The sequence below is a fragment of the Bos mutus genome, chromosome 6 (genome assembly GCF_027580195.1).
Source record: "Bos mutus isolate GX-2022 chromosome 6, NWIPB_WYAK_1.1, whole genome shotgun sequence".
NCBI lineage: Eukaryota > Metazoa > Chordata > Mammalia > Artiodactyla > Bovidae > Bos > Bos mutus.
In genome coordinates, this window is record NC_091622.1 from 87,341,283 (window position 1) to 87,359,005 (window position 17,723).

General features: G+C 39.5%; 1 protein-coding gene across 2 annotated transcripts in view; it reads right to left on the reverse strand.

Moving 5' to 3' along the window:
• Positions 1 to 17,723, reverse strand: part of ADAMTS3 (ADAM metallopeptidase with thrombospondin type 1 motif 3) — a 279,473-nt gene that overhangs the window by 225,749 nt on the left and 36,001 nt on the right. The window lies entirely within an intron of this gene.

Consider the following 17,723-nt stretch of genomic DNA (forward strand, 5'->3'; position numbering starts at 1 on the left):
AGTCTGACTTCCTGGCATCCTTGCATTAGATCACTGACAATGTCAGGTCCACTCATGGTTAATTAAAGAAAAAAATGACATCACAATTCCAACCATCTTATGTTGAGAGAAACACGTGTGATATAAAGGTTTTCTGCTAGAAAAGCCTGACAAAAACGACTTTGTTTTCAGAAGAAAAAATACATGCATGAGAATACAACTTTCAAAGGAATACAGGATGAAACTACAGTCTTGGTACACCTACTACGCTATATTTATCAGAGAATTCTGGCTTGTCACAAAACCAAGGAGAAGGGAGGGCTCCAACGCACCTTGGAAAATTCTCATATACAAAAAAAAAAATGTTATTAATATATACGAGAAGCATCCAGAATTAAAATGTTACTAAAGATATAGAATTTACTCACAGACTTCCCTTTCTCATTAACTTCCATATAAAGAAACCTAATATTTTCAGTAAGAATAGAATTCTTAGCCACTTATATAGAATGTGCTTCAAAAAGCAAATGATATGAATGATCAATATTATAATAATTCAACCCCAAACCTCTACTAATTAGACATAATTCTTACTACTTTGACAATATTCACAAACTAATACAAAATCATTTAAAGCAAGGTTTTCAAAAGTGTGGTCCACAGACATCATGATCATCTGGAATATCTGATAAAACTGGAATCTTGAGCCTCCACAAGACCTATCAAGTCCAAATCCAAATGTCCCCTCTGGAAGGTGACCCAGACATCTATACTTTCAGCAATCAACCTAGGGGAGACTCATGCCAAATGACATTTGAGAATCACTGATCCAGAACCTGGAAGGTCTGTAAACGACTTCAGAGAAATTTTTTATTCTTTTGTCTACAGTGTGTGAACTACAATGAGAAATGTCTTCCCATGCTTAAAGTATAATGAGACTATCAAAAATGATCAATTCATAACGTAAGTGGCAAGTTTTAGATTTTTGTTGCCAGCACCGTACATGTTTTTAATTACAGTAAAGCAGGTTCTGGATTAGAAGCCAAAGAGTATACCAGAAGAAAAAGCTTATTTTAGGAGGAGAATCTACGCCTACTGATATATAGGAATACTCATAAAAGTCAGTATAAATTGTACTCAGACAAAATGATGTGAGAACATACTTCTTTGCCTAAAAATATAAACTGCCTTTATTAACAATCCCAAAAATGACTTTCCATATTAAGCTGACCTCAGAACTTGTCATATGTTACACTCTATAATAATGTATCTTTGGGGAACTCTTGTATTTCTTTAAATGTTCTCTTTGAGGGAAGAAAAGCAGCCTGTAGTATGTTACTCAATATGTCAACCACAAGAGTAGTGAATAAAGGAAAAAAACGGCAAACATTATCCAAAAGCAGTGTATAAAATACATGTGTGGGTGTGTATATCTGCATATGTAAGTGTGTATAAATCTAGATTTAGTTTCAGAGAGCTCTCAAGGAGTCCATTTTTTCACTATTTTTTCAGAACTACAAAGCACCATCACTGTCCATGGCAGGCTTCTTGTGTGTGCCTGTCGAGCATCTCTCTTCCCTTGTGAGAGAAGTGCATCTCTCGGTAACCATGCCTCCTGCCTCTTCTGGAGAACAACCCCTCTGTGGTCCATCTGGCTCCAGTAGACCATCAATTATCATGCCATATTTTAAAGATTGACCCAATCCAAGATGACCTAACTGGAATCTCACTCCTGGAAATCTGAATCTAGAGAAAAGCCATGCATAATGATGATGGCCAAAACCCAATCATTCCAACCTCCCCCAGAATAGATTTTGACTGAGTTCTTGAGCTGTCCCGGGTCCTGCCTTCCTGAAATTTGGCTCTTTGGCGTTTCCTTCCATTTTTGTGAGTTACCTAATATGATTCCAGTATTTTCCATTATTTCATATTAATCAATATTATTTCTCTTGCCAACAACAACAAAAAACCACTGATAAGGATGGGATATGCTGAGCACACACCTCGTTTTGGTCCACTATTTGGAGGGCACTGTTTCTCATTGAGCATTTAAACCACTACAAAATACCCACTCAGTGGCAAAGAATGTGCCTGCCAATGCAGAAGATACAAGAGACTCAGGTTCAGTCCCTGGGTTGGTACGATCCCCTGGAGAAGGAAATGGCAACCCACTCCAGTATTTTTACCTGAAAAATTCCATGGACAGAGGAGCCTAGCAGGCTACAGTCCATGGGGTCACAAAGAGTTGGACACTACTGAGCAAATGAGTGCTCGCATGCACACACACACACACACACACACACACACAATCCCAACACTTCTTCCATGAAATCCTTTCAGAATGAAATTCTTTCAGAAAATCAAAAGTCACTCTTGCATTTATCATACTAGCCCAACATTACCAACATAATACTGTCCATAAGCACTTTATTTTCTGCCTGAGGACTTGAGGTCTCCTGCTATTAATGTCTAATACAGAGTTAAATGCCTTTATCTCTTTTATCTTGCATGTTAAATACTTTATTGCCCATCCACAAGGGTAATATAAATAAATTCCCATGTATACACGCTTATCTTTTAAAGTTATATATGCCCCTATTCACATCAGGCACATAATTTGTAGCTTAGAGAACACACAAACAATGTAATAACATGGAAATGCATACACCATGCAGGATAATACGCATAGTTATATGCCCAATTCAAAAGCCATATCAACTAACGGCAGTAAACAAACACATGCACATTATAAAAGACACATAAGCCTTTAAAGTACAATATGGAAGTCCCCTTAGCAGACACACTTCTCTCATCCTCCAAATCTCCTCTCTGCTACTACTGTTAAGTTGGGGTGTTAGCTTCCATTCTGCTCCTCAGCAATGACTCATCCATAGTAATGCTTCTGAAGAAGTCAAGAGGCAGATTGAAAATGAAGATTAAAACAGGGTACTTGTCAAAGTCTTCCACCAGTAACTCTTGGACTGAAAAACTGAATCATTTAAGATTTTACTTTTATAGGATATTTTTCAAGGCAACTGTAGAAAATGAGTATGGTCCTATTTAACATGGGGAATATCGGTCACAAAGGATTTAACTGATTTTCCAATATCTGAGAAAAACAACCATTGGGAAAACATTTTACGTTTTTAATATAGAAACATGGAAATAGTCGGTGGATCCAACCATGAACAAATATATTTCATGAGACTTTTAATACATAAATCCAATCACTTGTAGCTATTTATCAGTAGAATCTATAAGAATTTCTTCTCAGGAATGCTATTTTGGCATTATTTGAGTGAATAATAGCAATTTTGTTTTTTACCAGTTTAAACTTGACCCTAAATTAAATCACTTGGTTTCTATAAATATTCTGTGTGCTTAGTCGCTCAGTTGTGTCCAACTCTTTGCAACCCCATGGACTGTAGCCTGCCAGGCTCCTCTGTCCACGGGAATTCTCCAGATAAGAATACTGGAGTGGGTTGTCATGCCCTCCTCCAGGGGGATCTTCCCAACACAGGGATAGAACTCAGGTCTCCTGCATTGCATTACCGTCTGAGCCACCAGGGAAGCCCAAGAATACTGGAGTGGGTAGCCTATTCCTTCTCCAGGGGATCTTCCCAACCCAGGAATCGAATCAGGGTCCCCTGCATTACAGGCAGATTCTTTACCAGCCAAGCTACCAGGGGAGCCCTATAAACATATCTACCCTTGGAGTTTGTTTCCTTTTCTCCAACATTTCTATCTCTTCCTCTGGCCCCTACTCTTCTTGCTCTGGAAACACATTATTCTCTGCATTTTCAGAGTGAGGGGGTACTTGGGGAATTCTGTACATTCTGCTCAATTTCACTATAAACTTAAAATTGCTTTAAAAAAATCTATTTAAAAGATAGGCATCCTTGGGACTTCCCTAGGGGTCCAGTGGCTAAGACTCCATGCTCCTAATGCAGGGGGCCTGGGTTCGATCCCTAGTCGGGGAATTGGATCCCACATGCCACAACTAAGAGTTTTCATGCTACAATTAAGACCTGGTGTAGTCAAATAAATAAATATATTAAAAAATAAAAATTAAAGATAGGAATTCTCCAAAGCTCTATACTTTAGCTCTCCTATCTATACATCCTCAACTCTATCTACTGTCTAAGTTTCAGTTACCTCCTTTCTGTCCTTGTCTTCCAAATTCCTCTCTGGCTATGGCACTGCCTCCAGAGTTCCCACAACTCCCAGCTATCAGCTAAACATCACATCTGCACATCCTACTGGCAGTTCACATTCAATGTGTGTTAGGGAGAATTTATCAAATGTTTTCTCCTATTCTTCTGTTTTCCAGATTTCCTGATCATGCCTGCTCAAAACCTTCAGCTCATCTTTGATCCCCCTACACACACTCTCTTTTTCCTTCCCATCTATATTAGTTGCCAAATTGTAAAAATTCCACTCATTAATGTTAGGCAAACTTTCCCTTTTCATCTGTCCACAGTGACTTCTCTAGTTTCTAATTATACTACCTATTATTGTACTGTATTGTGTTATTGTATTTTAGTTACTGCACCAGCCTTCCAAACAACTGCTCTCCACCATTTCCCCTCTACTTCTATTTCACTCCACACCATGTAACCTATGTAATTAACGAACCTTCATGAATGCAATTCTTTATTTTCTGAATGCAATTCTGATCAGGACACTTGTTTACTGCCACTTCAAAACTCTTTACAATGTTCCATGATGAAGGCAGCTAAAGTTTTCGTTATCCTCCTTCCTTCCCCATACTTGTCATGTCCATGTCTTTATTTCTATAATTCCTCCCTATGGACTGGCATTCTCTCTCTTTCTGTTTCTCTATGCTTCAATATGAAATATTTTATAAGACTCAGCCCCCTGAAGTCTTCCTTGACAGAATGAGAAATGAGAATAATCATTGTTATCATTCTGCCCTCTGAATGTCCATTTGTCCATCTCTCCATACACGATAGATAGATAGATAGATATCCATTTCATTTTCATTCATATGACAGTTCTTTCTATAAGCCCTATATTATCAGGCCTTGCCCATGCTTCCCAGGTGGCGCTAGTGGTAAAGAACCCATCTGCCAATGCAGGAGATGTAAGAGACCCGGGTTTGATATCTGGGTTGGGAAGATCCCTGGAGGAGAGCACAGCAGTCCACTCCAGTATTATTCCCTGGAGAATCCCATGGACAGAGGAGCCCGGTGGGCTATAGTCCATAGGGTCACAAAGAGTCTGAAGCAACTTGGCACGCATGCACGCCCAGCTATGGGCACAGACACATAAGTCTTAACAGTAATAACTTAAATGTCACCAACTTGTATACCTACTAATATGGAATTTCTAGGTCCATAGAAGTCACAAATATTTCTGGAAGACTCCAAGAAATATTTCCCATATACCTGTGAACAAGGCTTCTCTCACTGAAGTTTTTATTTAAATGTCCTCCTACATTTCCATGGAACTCAGGCATAAATCTATCAAGAGTTACAGTAGTAAAAAAAAAGAAGAAGAAGAAGAAAAAACATTTTCTACGCTCAAAATTGTTCCATCCCTCAACGCCCAAGACCAAGCCAAGCTCAGAACAGCTGAATTCTTCTTCCCTGAGGTAAGCTCACTCCCAGGAGACTCAGCAGATTTTCATGCACCAGGTTGCTCCTGACTCACCTAACCAATCCACCAGCTGCGCTCCACACCTGTCTGTATTCCTGCCCAGACTCAAACTATAGTCACTGTTCTTTCCTGTACTGTAAACTCTCACAGACCATGTTTTAATAATCTATATTCATCCTCACCAAAACATTTCACAGTTTCATACACACAATCAGTTCTTAATTACAAAATAAGTTAGAAAAGAAAAAACAAAAAATTTAAGTTAATGATAATTTAGCAACGTTTAAAAATCAATCCAAATATGTATAACCTTTAAGTCAGATAAACCAAAGTCTTAAGTATGTGAGCCTAATTCTATACAGTGAACAACCTCTCTTACCTATCTTTCCAATGCTTAGACTCCCTTAAAAGAACAAAGGTCTTTTGAAATCAGTTTCAAAAGGGTAAGATTGAGAACCTGGTACACAGTTTACAGGGTTGTTATTAAGCATAATATATAAAGTATTTAGTGGAGTGTCTGGCATGTAATCAGTACTCAAAAAAATATCTTTGTTTATATTATTTTCATTGTAAAAGCTAGATTGACTTATAATTGTTCCTAAACCAAATTCTACAGAGAAACACTCTCAAAATTGACTATTTCTTAAACTGCACATACTGTGCATTGCCTACAGTTTATGTTAAACTCTAAGTTTGTCAAGAGTCCCCTCTATTTAAATTGAAGTTATTTATAGCTTTTATTATCTACTTCCATTATTATAATAAATGGGCTTCCCTGGTGGCTTAGAGGTAAAGAATCTGCCTGCCAATGCAGGAGACACAGGTTCGACCCGTGAGTCACGAAGAGCCCCTGGAGGAGGAAACGGCAATTTGAAGTTATATATAGCATTTATTATCTACCTCCATTGCTGTAACAAAGAGCAGTTCCCAGAAAAATCAAGCCATAGTAACATATACAAATGAATGCTTTCAAGCAAACAAAATGATTTTGATGTTTCCAGGCTGTTTAACTATAGCCCTGGTCTACCTTGATCTCTGAAATAATGTCAGAATATCTTGATTTTTATTTGAGATGGCCCCAAAACTTGCCATTAAAATCAGAGCTTTAAATGTCCTCTTAACCAAAGTGGGAAGATGAACGCAACAATTTCAAGTAAAAACGTAAAAACATGGAGACTTCTACAGAAACAAAGCTTAAGTGAGATGGCAGGTTAAATTGCTGGAACCAATACAATAAAAGAAGACCTCAAAGGAGGAACATTTCACAATAAACTAGGAAATGGAACATCATTTCTCCTACACAGAAATCCATGATTGGAAAAAAACGACTGGAAACCTTTCCTCCCACAAATGACCTTCTGAGTAGGTGTGGTGGGCTGAACTTCACCCTCAACATTCCCCAGAGATTCTGATCTGTTTAACACCTGGTCCAGTCTGCAGGGTCACTAAGTCACAATTTATTCCAGTTAGCTTCTCTCCATTCAGCTTACATTCACTTCCACGAAATTCCCCCTCTCTCAGAACAAACAAAGCTGCACCTCCTACATGCCCTGGTTCTCATCCTTTAAAGATGATAGAACACTTCACTCTGAGGACACTTCACGAACACTTAGGTTCCTTGAGACTCAGATGCCAGAAACAGAAAGGGAAACGAAGCTACCTACAAAGTTGGTGATTCCTATCATATACTACAGTGAGAAAAACAGTAATCCTCATGAGAAAACAGACTGTTCTCGTTGTTGTTCAGTCACTAGGCTCTGTCTGACTCTTTGCGACCCCACAGACGTAGCACACCAGGCTTCCCTGTCCTTCACTATCTCCTGAAGGTTGCTCAAACTCATGTCCATTGAGTCAGTGATGCCATCCAACCATCTCATCCTCTGTCATCCCCTTCTCCTCCTGCCCTCAATCTTTCCCAGCATCAGGGTCTTTTCCAATGAGTCAGCTCTTTACATCAGGCAGCCAAAGTATTGGAGCTTCAGCTTCAGTCCTTCCAATGAATATTCAAGGTTGATTTCCTTTAGGATTGAGTTGCTTGATCTTGCGGTCCAAGGAACTCTTAAGAGTCCCACAGTTTGAAAGCATCAGTTCTTTTGGTACTTAGTCTTCTTCATGGTCCAACTCAAACATTTGTACGTGACGATAACTTTAGAATAAATATAGGATGATTCTACGTATTAAATTGAACCTTTAAGTCTCCCCCACACCGGCTCTATTCTATATCACTACACCTTGTCTAACAGCTTTTTTTTGGAAACTGGTATAGAAATGAATCATAACCAAAAAAAAAAAAAAAGAGAACAGTCTTCATTTCTGACAATGTTAACATGTTAAGACATTTTTTTAAAGGTTAAAACCATTACAAAAGTTAAAACGTTAATGTCAGATGAAGTTAATAAAAGGAATAAAGACTCATCTAAGGCTAAGCAAATATCAAAGTGAGATAATTTCCTAACACTAGCAACTGTTTAATAGAACTGTTTTAAGTTTTAAAATATAAAATTCCAACCATAACCCCACCAGATTGAAAATAATATTTTCTCACTTTATTTTCAGACAGGGCTCTTTTCATCAAAATGAATGGGGGTAGGATAATGATGCCTGAATTTAATAATCTAATTTTTAATTTTAGAGGAGTTTGGGGCATTACCCAATAATCTCTCATATAGCAAAGAGTAAAGGCTTGACTATTCTAAAAGTTGAGTATTAGAAGAAAAAAATGTATGCACAGAGTGTTTATTCAATCCATATTTGACACATGCACTGAAAGAAAAAAAGAAACTTTCTAGTAAATTTTGAGGAAATTTCTTTACAATTTCAGAAAGATAACACAGGCCCAGAGTAATAAGTCCTTTTTATCCTGTAAAGCACAGTTTCTAGCATTCTTACCTGTTTAAATTAATAGGTAAGAATGTTAATAATGACATTAAGTATTAATGTAATGTTAATTAACATTAATGTTAACAATTGGCATTAAAAAAATCTGAGGACAATGTTGTCCCATATATTTTACAAGCATTTTGTTTTTCAATTTGTGGAAACAAATTAAACCAAATAGTAAAATTTTATGCAAATATCACTCTCAGATTAAAATGAGAAATACACAAGAAAACTTGAGGTAATATGTGAAGCAAGTCTACACATTACACTAAACTTTCATTAAAATTAAATATGGAGAATCTGTACTGAAAACTTTTAAACCATTTTTGAAATAATTGCCTGACTCATCCCTATTACCTTTGCTAATTTAAAAAATTTAGAAACTATCAAATGCAACCCACTCAAAAGTGATTCATTTGACACTGAATTACTTCCATGCCTAATCTGAACAATACCTTTAACATATAACCTGATTATAATTGTTACACAATTGTTATAACTTGAGTTTAGCCCTGTGGGGGAGAAATCATTTGCCTCTGAAGGTTTAATATATCTCTTTTTCTATTGTCAAGAAATGAGAACTGTGCGAACTAATATATCTCCTTTTAAGTTTTAACTGTCAAAAACTTGAGAGCAACCTTTATTTCCCAAGTGTTTAATCTTGTTCAGATACTTGAAAAGAGTCCTTTTTGCTTCCTTCACATAGTCTTTGTTTTGATCTTTCCTTAAATGCCTAGCTGGCATTGTCCTAAGACGTGATCTCCTCGAGTCCTTTCAAAACCAAGTAAAAATAGAGATTTCAACAAAAGGAGAAAGGGCAGTGGGATAGGGAGGCAGGAGGAGGACAGCCAGGAGAGAGGTGGGAAGGTTCCAGGCACCTACACACACCTGATCCTCAGAACTGTCACAGATCTGCTGCTCTGTCTGTGAAAATAACACTAGACTCCTCCTGAGCAAGTAAATTTTGACAGTGTTCTATGGTTTTTAAAGCTGAGGTGATGACGACCTATAGGAGTAATAAACAACAAAAACCAAACACATTTAAAAGAACAATAATAGTTAACTTGATTGAATATTTGTGTCCCAGGCACAGAACTAAGTGCTTACATGGGAATTTTATTGCTCACAATAACCCATGAAACAGTTTTTACTATTATTAATTCATTATTTATTATCTCATTTACTAATGAGAAAATGAGACTTAGAATGGTTTTATGTCTGGTATGTGCTGAAGCCAGGACTCACACTGCTAATTCCAGAGTCTGCACCCTTAGCCAGTATGCTCTCTTCATGGTTATTAAATAAAATGCCTGTTGCTCGTCTGGTATATATTTTCAGAAATATAGAACTGGCATGATGGTTCAAGAGAAGTAAGTATGGGGCAGCCAACTCAAATAAATATTGGAATGGATAATAATTTTACTATTATCAAATCAAATATTCATGTAAGCTGAGGAGAAGGAAAAGTTAGAACTGGATAAAATAGGAAGCTACCCTAAAAACTCTCATAAGTATTCTGGATTTGTAACCAAATGCTAGACAGGGAAAATGGTGGTGAGACTGGGAACCAGTTTTCCCCGCTGCTAATTAGAAATGTGGGCACTGATATCACCACTCCACTCGCCTAGGCTTTAGTTTCATCTCTAACACAAGGGAAATGGTTCCGTAACTGTCAGAACAGCGCAGCCCGCTGACAGAATCCTGCGAGGATATACAGGCCTTTATTACATTCCCCTTAGGGTTAAGTGTGCTCCCGGCTCCAGGGCAATCCACCCTGAGAAACGCATTTGCTCTGCATCATAGCTCAGTTGGTAAAGAATCCGCCTGCAATGCAGGAGACCCTGGTTTGATTCCCAGGTCAGGAAGATCTGCTGGAGAAGGAAAAGGCTACCCACTCCAATATTCTGACCTAGAGAATTCCATGAACTGTATAGTCCATGGGGTTGCAAAGAGTCAGAAACAACTGAGTGACTTTCACTGAGTGTCAGAAGAGACAGTCTCAGGACAGGCCCCTTCTGCTATTTAGTCAGCGTCAATGCCTCTCCTTTGAGAGGTAGCCCTTCACTGAGGCAGAATACTCCATACTGGATAAGCCCCGGATAAAGGACAAGAAGCAAGCCATGACCAGATGCCCCTCCCACTAAGAAGTGCTCCATCATCCCTAATATAACTTAGGAAAAAGAACTGTCAAATTTCTGCCTGAAACCTAAATTATTAGAGGGCTATTTGAGGTTAAAAAATATAATAAAATCAAAAGAAAATGACACCATCACTAAGGCCATTGGGATAACTCAGAAAACAAGCCAGTTATCAGCCATATCAGTGTGGAAGTGTTCATCACCTTGATAGAAGCGAAGCTGAAAAGAACTTACAGGAATACATCTGCGGATATCATTTTGGCTGCAAGTTCCAAAGAAAGAGAAATCGGCAGTCAAGATCAGACTTAAGTAAAACAGTGAAGAAGGGAAAAACGTGTGGTCTTTTTCTTTTGTTCATCTTTCCCTGAGGGTCTATTTTCCAAGGCATTGCCCAATTCTTCCCACCTTCCCTGACCGAAGCTTCATGTTCAGTCCCCTTCACCCGTCATTTCTCCCAGCCCTTCGGTGTCCTGCAGGAGCAAGTTTGCTCAACTGCTAATGCAATTTAAGTTAGAAACTCCTAACTAGAGAATATGACATTTGTATTTTCTAATAGTGAAAATTCCAAGCAAAATGACTATACGGAGGGGCTGGGGTAATGATCCCCTTAAATCATCCCCCGTGTACTTGTGAACAGCACAAATCCAATTCCCCCCAGAGAAACACAGGGGTGTGGAAAGGAGGACAGTGAGGTATCACAAAAGAATTTCAGAGTCTGGGATTAGCCAGGACCAGCCTTCGAGGGCTTCACCACAAGCAGGAAATTGCTGCACTGCTCCACGGCTTCCCTGCACCGGTGCCCAGGCAGCTGGCCAATTCGCTATCCCCTTCCCTGGCCTCATACACACAGCATCATCCATGCAACACTGGCCCCACCGTAACCCTGGCTGGCTTGACAAAAGTTGGCAGAGAGTCCGGGCTGTGCTATTTAAAGCTATAAGCAGCTACTGTGGAAGGGGATGAGCTGCTTTAGTGGTAGAGGATAAGGCCAGACACAGAAGATTTTCACTGGCCCTAATGAAATTCACACACCTGCTGGGGAAAGGCACCCAAATCTGATAGAAAACAGCTCAGCTGCATTTATTAATTACTGTTACTCATCTATCTCTCCCAACTGGCATCTGTTTTCAGGGTTAAACTGCTTGATTTCAAATCCTTAGATTCAATTGTCAGCTTCAAAACATACTGATGAAACATATATACATTTTTGCTATACATATGCTGCCCAGAAACCCGCAAGGTTACATCTTACATAACATACACATATACACCATTGCATACATACGTGTATAGGAAATACATACATAAAGAGATATCCATACATGTGTCTATGTTGGAATTCAAGCTGCCCAAGTTTTCTGAAATATTAGGAATATCCTTTGAGAACCAGAATAATGTAACAGACTAAAGTACAGGATATGAATGCAGGTATCTGGGTCTTCCATGAGACACAGGACAAGATGGTCACTTCCCTGGGCTCTTAATCCATAAGTGGGAACTGTCATCAGGATTAAGATAATTCCTGTAAAGGACAGATCTCTGTCTGGCACATAATAATTGGCACTCATAAAATTTTCATTAGTATGAGTATTAAGATAAAACACCTAGGGTAGCTCAGGAGGACCACGACAGATTAGTTTTCTCCTGAAAGTCAAATTTTATCTCAGTCAACCTGGTTACTCTGACCTTGTGGTCTCTCTGCCCTCCTACTTCCAAAAATGTGTTCAACAAGCATGTTATCTAGGGAACTCCTATTCATCCTTAAAGTGACTGGAGAAGGAAATGGCAACCCACTCCAGTACTCTTGCCTAGAAAATCCCATGGATGGAGTAGCCTGGTGCAGGCTACTCTGTCCATGGGGTCACAAAGAGTCGGACACGACTGAGCGACTTCACTTAAAAACTCAGCTTAAATACCATTTCCTCAGGGAAACTTTCCCTAGTTTAGGTCAGATGATGGTTACTTATTTCATGAAACAACGTCCCTTTTCTCAATAGTACTTATGCCAGTTTATCTTCACTCAGTTGGATAACTTTACAAAAAGCAAAGTCTGTGTTTTCCACTTTATCAAAAACTCCATGGGAGTAAATATGATGACTATGCTTGCTGTTGCATTCCTAGCACTGAAAGTACATAGTACCCACTGAATGAATGAATGATTCAGCCAAGTTCTAGCCAGATATTAATCTATTTATATCCTCCTAAGAAGCAGAAGAACTGTACAAAAAAGATCTTCATGATCAAGATAATCATGATGGTATGATCACTTACCTAGAACCAGACATCCTGGAATGTGAAGTCAAGTGGGCCTTAGGAAGCATCACTATGGAAAAGCTAGTGAAGGTGATGGAATTCCAGGTGAGCTATTTCAAATCCTGAAAGATGATGCTGTGAAAGTGCGGCACTCAATATGCCAGCAAATTTGGAAAACTCAGCAGTGGCCACAGGACTGAGAAAAGGTCAGTTTGCATTCCAATCCCAAAGAAAGGCAATGCCAAAGAATGCTCAAACTGCCACACAATTGCACTCATCTCACACGCTAGTAAAGTAATGCTCAAAATTCTCTAAGCCAGGTTTCAGCAATACGTGAACCGTGAACTTCCAGATGTTCAAGCTGGTTTTAGAAAAGGCAGAGGAACCAGAGATCAAATTGCCAATATCCCCTGGATCATCGAAAAAGCAAGAGAGTTCCAGAAAAACATCTATTTCGGCTTTATTGACTATGCCAAATCCTTTGATTGTGTGGATCACAATAAACTGGAAAATTCTGAAAGAGATGGGAATACCAGACCACCTGACCTGCCTCTTGAGAAACCTATATGCAGGTCAGGAAGCAACAGTTAGAACTGGACATGGAACAACAGACTGGTTCCAAATAGGAAAAGGAGTACGTCAAGGCTGTATACTGTTACCCTGCTCATTTAACTTATATGCAGAGTACATCATGAGAAACGCTGGGCTGGAAGAAGCACAAGCTGGAATCAAGATTGCTGGGAGAAATATCAATAACCTCAGATATGCAGATGACACCACCCTTATGGCAGAAAGTTGAAGAGGAACTAAAAAGCCTCTTGATGAAAGTGAAAAAGGAGAGTGAAAAAGTTGGCTTAAAGCTCAACATTCAGAAAACTAAGATCATGGCATCTGGTCCCATCACTTCATGGGAAATAGATGGGGAAACAGTGGAAACCGTGTCAGACTTTATTTTTGGGGGCTCCAAAATCACTGCAGATGGTGACTGCAGCCATGAAATTAAAAGACGCTTACTCCTTGGAAGAAAAGTTATGACCAACCTAGATAGCATATTCAAAAGCAGAGACATTACTTTGCCAACAAAGGTCCGTCTAGTCAAGGCTATGGTTTTTCCTGAGGTCATGTATGGATGTGAGAGTTGAACTGTGAAGAAAGCTGAGCGCCAAAGAATTGATGCTTTTGAACTGTGGTGTTGGAGAAGACTCTTGAGAGTCCCTTGGACTGCAAGGAGATCCAACCAGTCCATTCTAAAGGAGATCAGTCCTGGGTGTTTATTGGAAGGACTGATGCTGAGGCTGAAACTCCAATACTTTGGCCACCTCATGCGAAGAGTTGACTCATTGGAAAAGACTCTGATGCTGGGAGAGATTGGGGGCAGGAGGAGAAGGGGACGACAGAGGATGAGATGGCTGGATGGCATCACCGACTTGATGGACATGAGTTTGAGTGAACTCTGGGAGTTGGTGATGGACAGGGAGGCCCGGTGTGCTGCAATTCATGGGGTTGCAAAGAGTCGGACATGACTGTGCGACTGAACCGAACTGAAAAAACAGAAAGGGGCCTCCTGGGTGGCACTAGTGGTTAAAAAAAAAAAAAAACACCTGTCTGCCAATGCAGGAGACATAAGAGACACAGGTTTGATTCCTGGGTTGGGAAGATCCCCTGGAGGAGGACATGGCAACCCACTCTGGTATTCTTGCCTGGGAAATACCATGGACATAGGAGCCTGGCAGGCTACAGTCCATAGGGTTGCAAAGAGTGAGACATGACTGAAGCAACTTAGGGGCTCAGATGGTAAAGAATCTGCATGTAATGTGGGAGACCTGGGTCCGATCCCTGGGTTTGGAAGATCCCCTGGAGGAGGACATGGCAATCCACTCCAGTATTCTTGCCTGGAGAATCCCCATGGACAAAGGAGCCTGGCAGACTACATTTCAAGGGGTCACACAGAGTCTAACACAACTGAGCAACCAAACACATATAGCAGCAGCAAGAAGCAAGAAGGGACTTCCCAGGTGGTACTAGTGGTGAAAAAAAAAAAAAAAAAAACCTGCCTGCCAATGCAGGAGACATGAGACACAGGTCCCCTGGGTCCGGAAGTTCCCTTGGAGGAGGGCATGGCAACCCACTCCATTATTCTTGCCTGGGCAATCCTAAGGACAGAGGAACCTTTCAGGATACAGTCCATGGTGTCACAAAGAGTTGATGCAACTGAATCAACTTAGAACACACACATGCGAGAGGCAGAAAGAGAGAAAACTCACTCACAGGGATATAAAGACTGAGAGTTACCAAGAGACACAAAACTTGGAAAAACCCATTTCTTGTCTAAAAGAAGTCAAACAAGAGGAATGGTTTTCTGTAATTTTTACTTTCCATTAAGGAGAAATCATGGAAAAAAATGAAAGGTTACCAGGTAGTGTTCTGGGTACCAAAGAGGAAGGTGGAGGGAGACTCTGTACAAAAGCATTTATTCAAATTAAAGTTCATAAAACCTAGAAGATGACAGTGAACAGATTATAGCATGTGACACAGAGTTAATGTCCTGTGTCTTCATTCATTGTGTGTCTCATCAGATGTTTACCTGCACCTACTATTGTAAGGGATGGTGCCTGGTTTTGAAGACATAGGAGTAAGCACTACAAACACAATTCCAACTCTCATGGAGTTTCCAGTTTAGCAGGCTGGGAAAGCATTAAATAATTTATGTGTGATCAGTGCTCAGAAAGAAGAACCATAGGTTGCTAAAGTAACAACCTTGACAAGAAAGTCAATATGCTTATTTTCTTCCAAGAAATTAGTCCAAAGTATAACATGTATATAATGTCTTTTATTTTAATTCTATATTTTTTTGGCAACATGATGACATGCTGATTTCTGTTTCCTTTTTTTAACAGGAATAAATCAATTTTAGAGACATACGATACTTCTACTATGCTACTGAACAAAAATGTGGGCGTGGATAACTACAGCCCAATATTTGTTTCAGCACTGTTTATGATAGTCAAAACATGGAAGCAACCTAAATGTCCATCCACAGATGAATGGATAAGGAAGATGTGGTGTATGTGTGCGTGCTGAGTCACTTCAGTTGTGTCCAACTCTGTGTGATCCTATGGACTGTAGCCTGCTAGGTTCCTCTGTCTATTAGATTCCCCAGGCAAGAATACTGGAGTGGGTTGCCATGCCCTCCTCCAAGGGATCTTCCCGACCCAGGGATTGAACCCATGTCTCTCACGTCTCCTGCATTGGCAGGCAGGGTGGTGCATATACATGCAATAGAATATTAGCCATTAAAAAGAGTGAAACAGTGCCATTTGCAGCAGCATGGATGGACCTAGAGATTGTTGAACTGAATGAAGTGGGTCAGATAGAGAGGGAGGTATTGTACAATATCTCTTACATGCAGAATCTTAAAAAAAAAAAAGATACAAATGAACTTGTTTGCAAAGCAGAAATAAACTCACTGACTTAGTCATGCAAAAGTTACACACTGGAAAATTTGAAGACACCAATGAAAGGTCTCTAATTCACGTTGCAAGCAGCAATCAATCTCCTATTCTAATATTCACACCGTTCAATCTGTCAACATTGGTTTGTTGAGCACATAGCGTGCCAAACATTGCTAAAGATCCAGGGAAAACAGTCCTCATCCTCAGTAGAGACAGTCCCCCAACAATAAACGTAAAAAATAAATTCAAGATAAATTTGAGATGCCAATAATGGCTACAAATAGTTTAAAGACACTACTATACTGTAGACTGACTGAAGTTTCTGTTCTGCCTAGAATGACCAAAAAATATTTTATTTCTCAACCCAATATTTCTCAACCCAAAGGATGAGAAGGAACCTCTATTTGAAGATCTAGAAAAGAATGTTCTGAGCTAAAGAGACATTTACAAAAGGTTAGAGACAGAAAAATAATTGGATTTGAAAAACAAAAGGCAGACCAGAGAGACTGAATATAATAAACAAGGGAATGGCATCAGAGAAGTGTGCCGAGACTGGATCTTGTAATACAGGGGTTTCCAAAGGTAGTGTTTGGAACTAGTTAGGAATGCAGATTTTCAGGCTCCTCTTCAGAAACCCCAAAGTGGCACCTAGAAATCTATGGTGCAACAATCCCTTCATGGGATTCTCATCCACACTAAGGTTAGAGGCCTTTTGGAGAGAACAATGATTCTAAAGTCTAGTTACGTATTGGGAAGCCCAGGTGGCTCAGTGGTAAAGAATCCACCTGCCTAGCTTGGGAGATGTCAGATTGATCCCTGGGTAGGGAAGATTCCCTGGAGAAGGAAATGGCAACCCACTCCAGTATTCTTGTCTGAAAAATCCCATGGACAGAGGAGCCTGGTGGGCTACAGTACATGGGGTTGCAAAGAGTCAGACATGCCTTAGTGACTAAATCTCCACCAATACCACCCCAGACAAATGAATTTGTATTTTGGAGTTGCTATTTAGGCCTCTTTATCTTTAAAATAGCTCTTTAGGTGATTATGAGACATAATGATTATTAGAACAACTGACATAGGGTCTTAAAAGTCATAGTAATAATTCTGAATTTTAATGAGAAGTGACTAAAGGGTTTTAAATAGAGAAAAATTCATCAAATTTAGAAAGGTCACCTCAATTTCTATGTGAAGGGTGAAGAGGGGCAAAAATAGACCAAAAATAAAAAATAGGAGGTCACTGTAGTATCCAGGAAAGAGATGACAGGGGTTTATATCAAAGTTGTAGCACTGGAGATTTCATAAGTAGATTTGGAACATGTTTTATAAAACAACTTTCAGATCATGTTTTATAAAACAACTTCAAGACTTACATTATGGATTTTGTAAAGAAATGAGGAAAAAG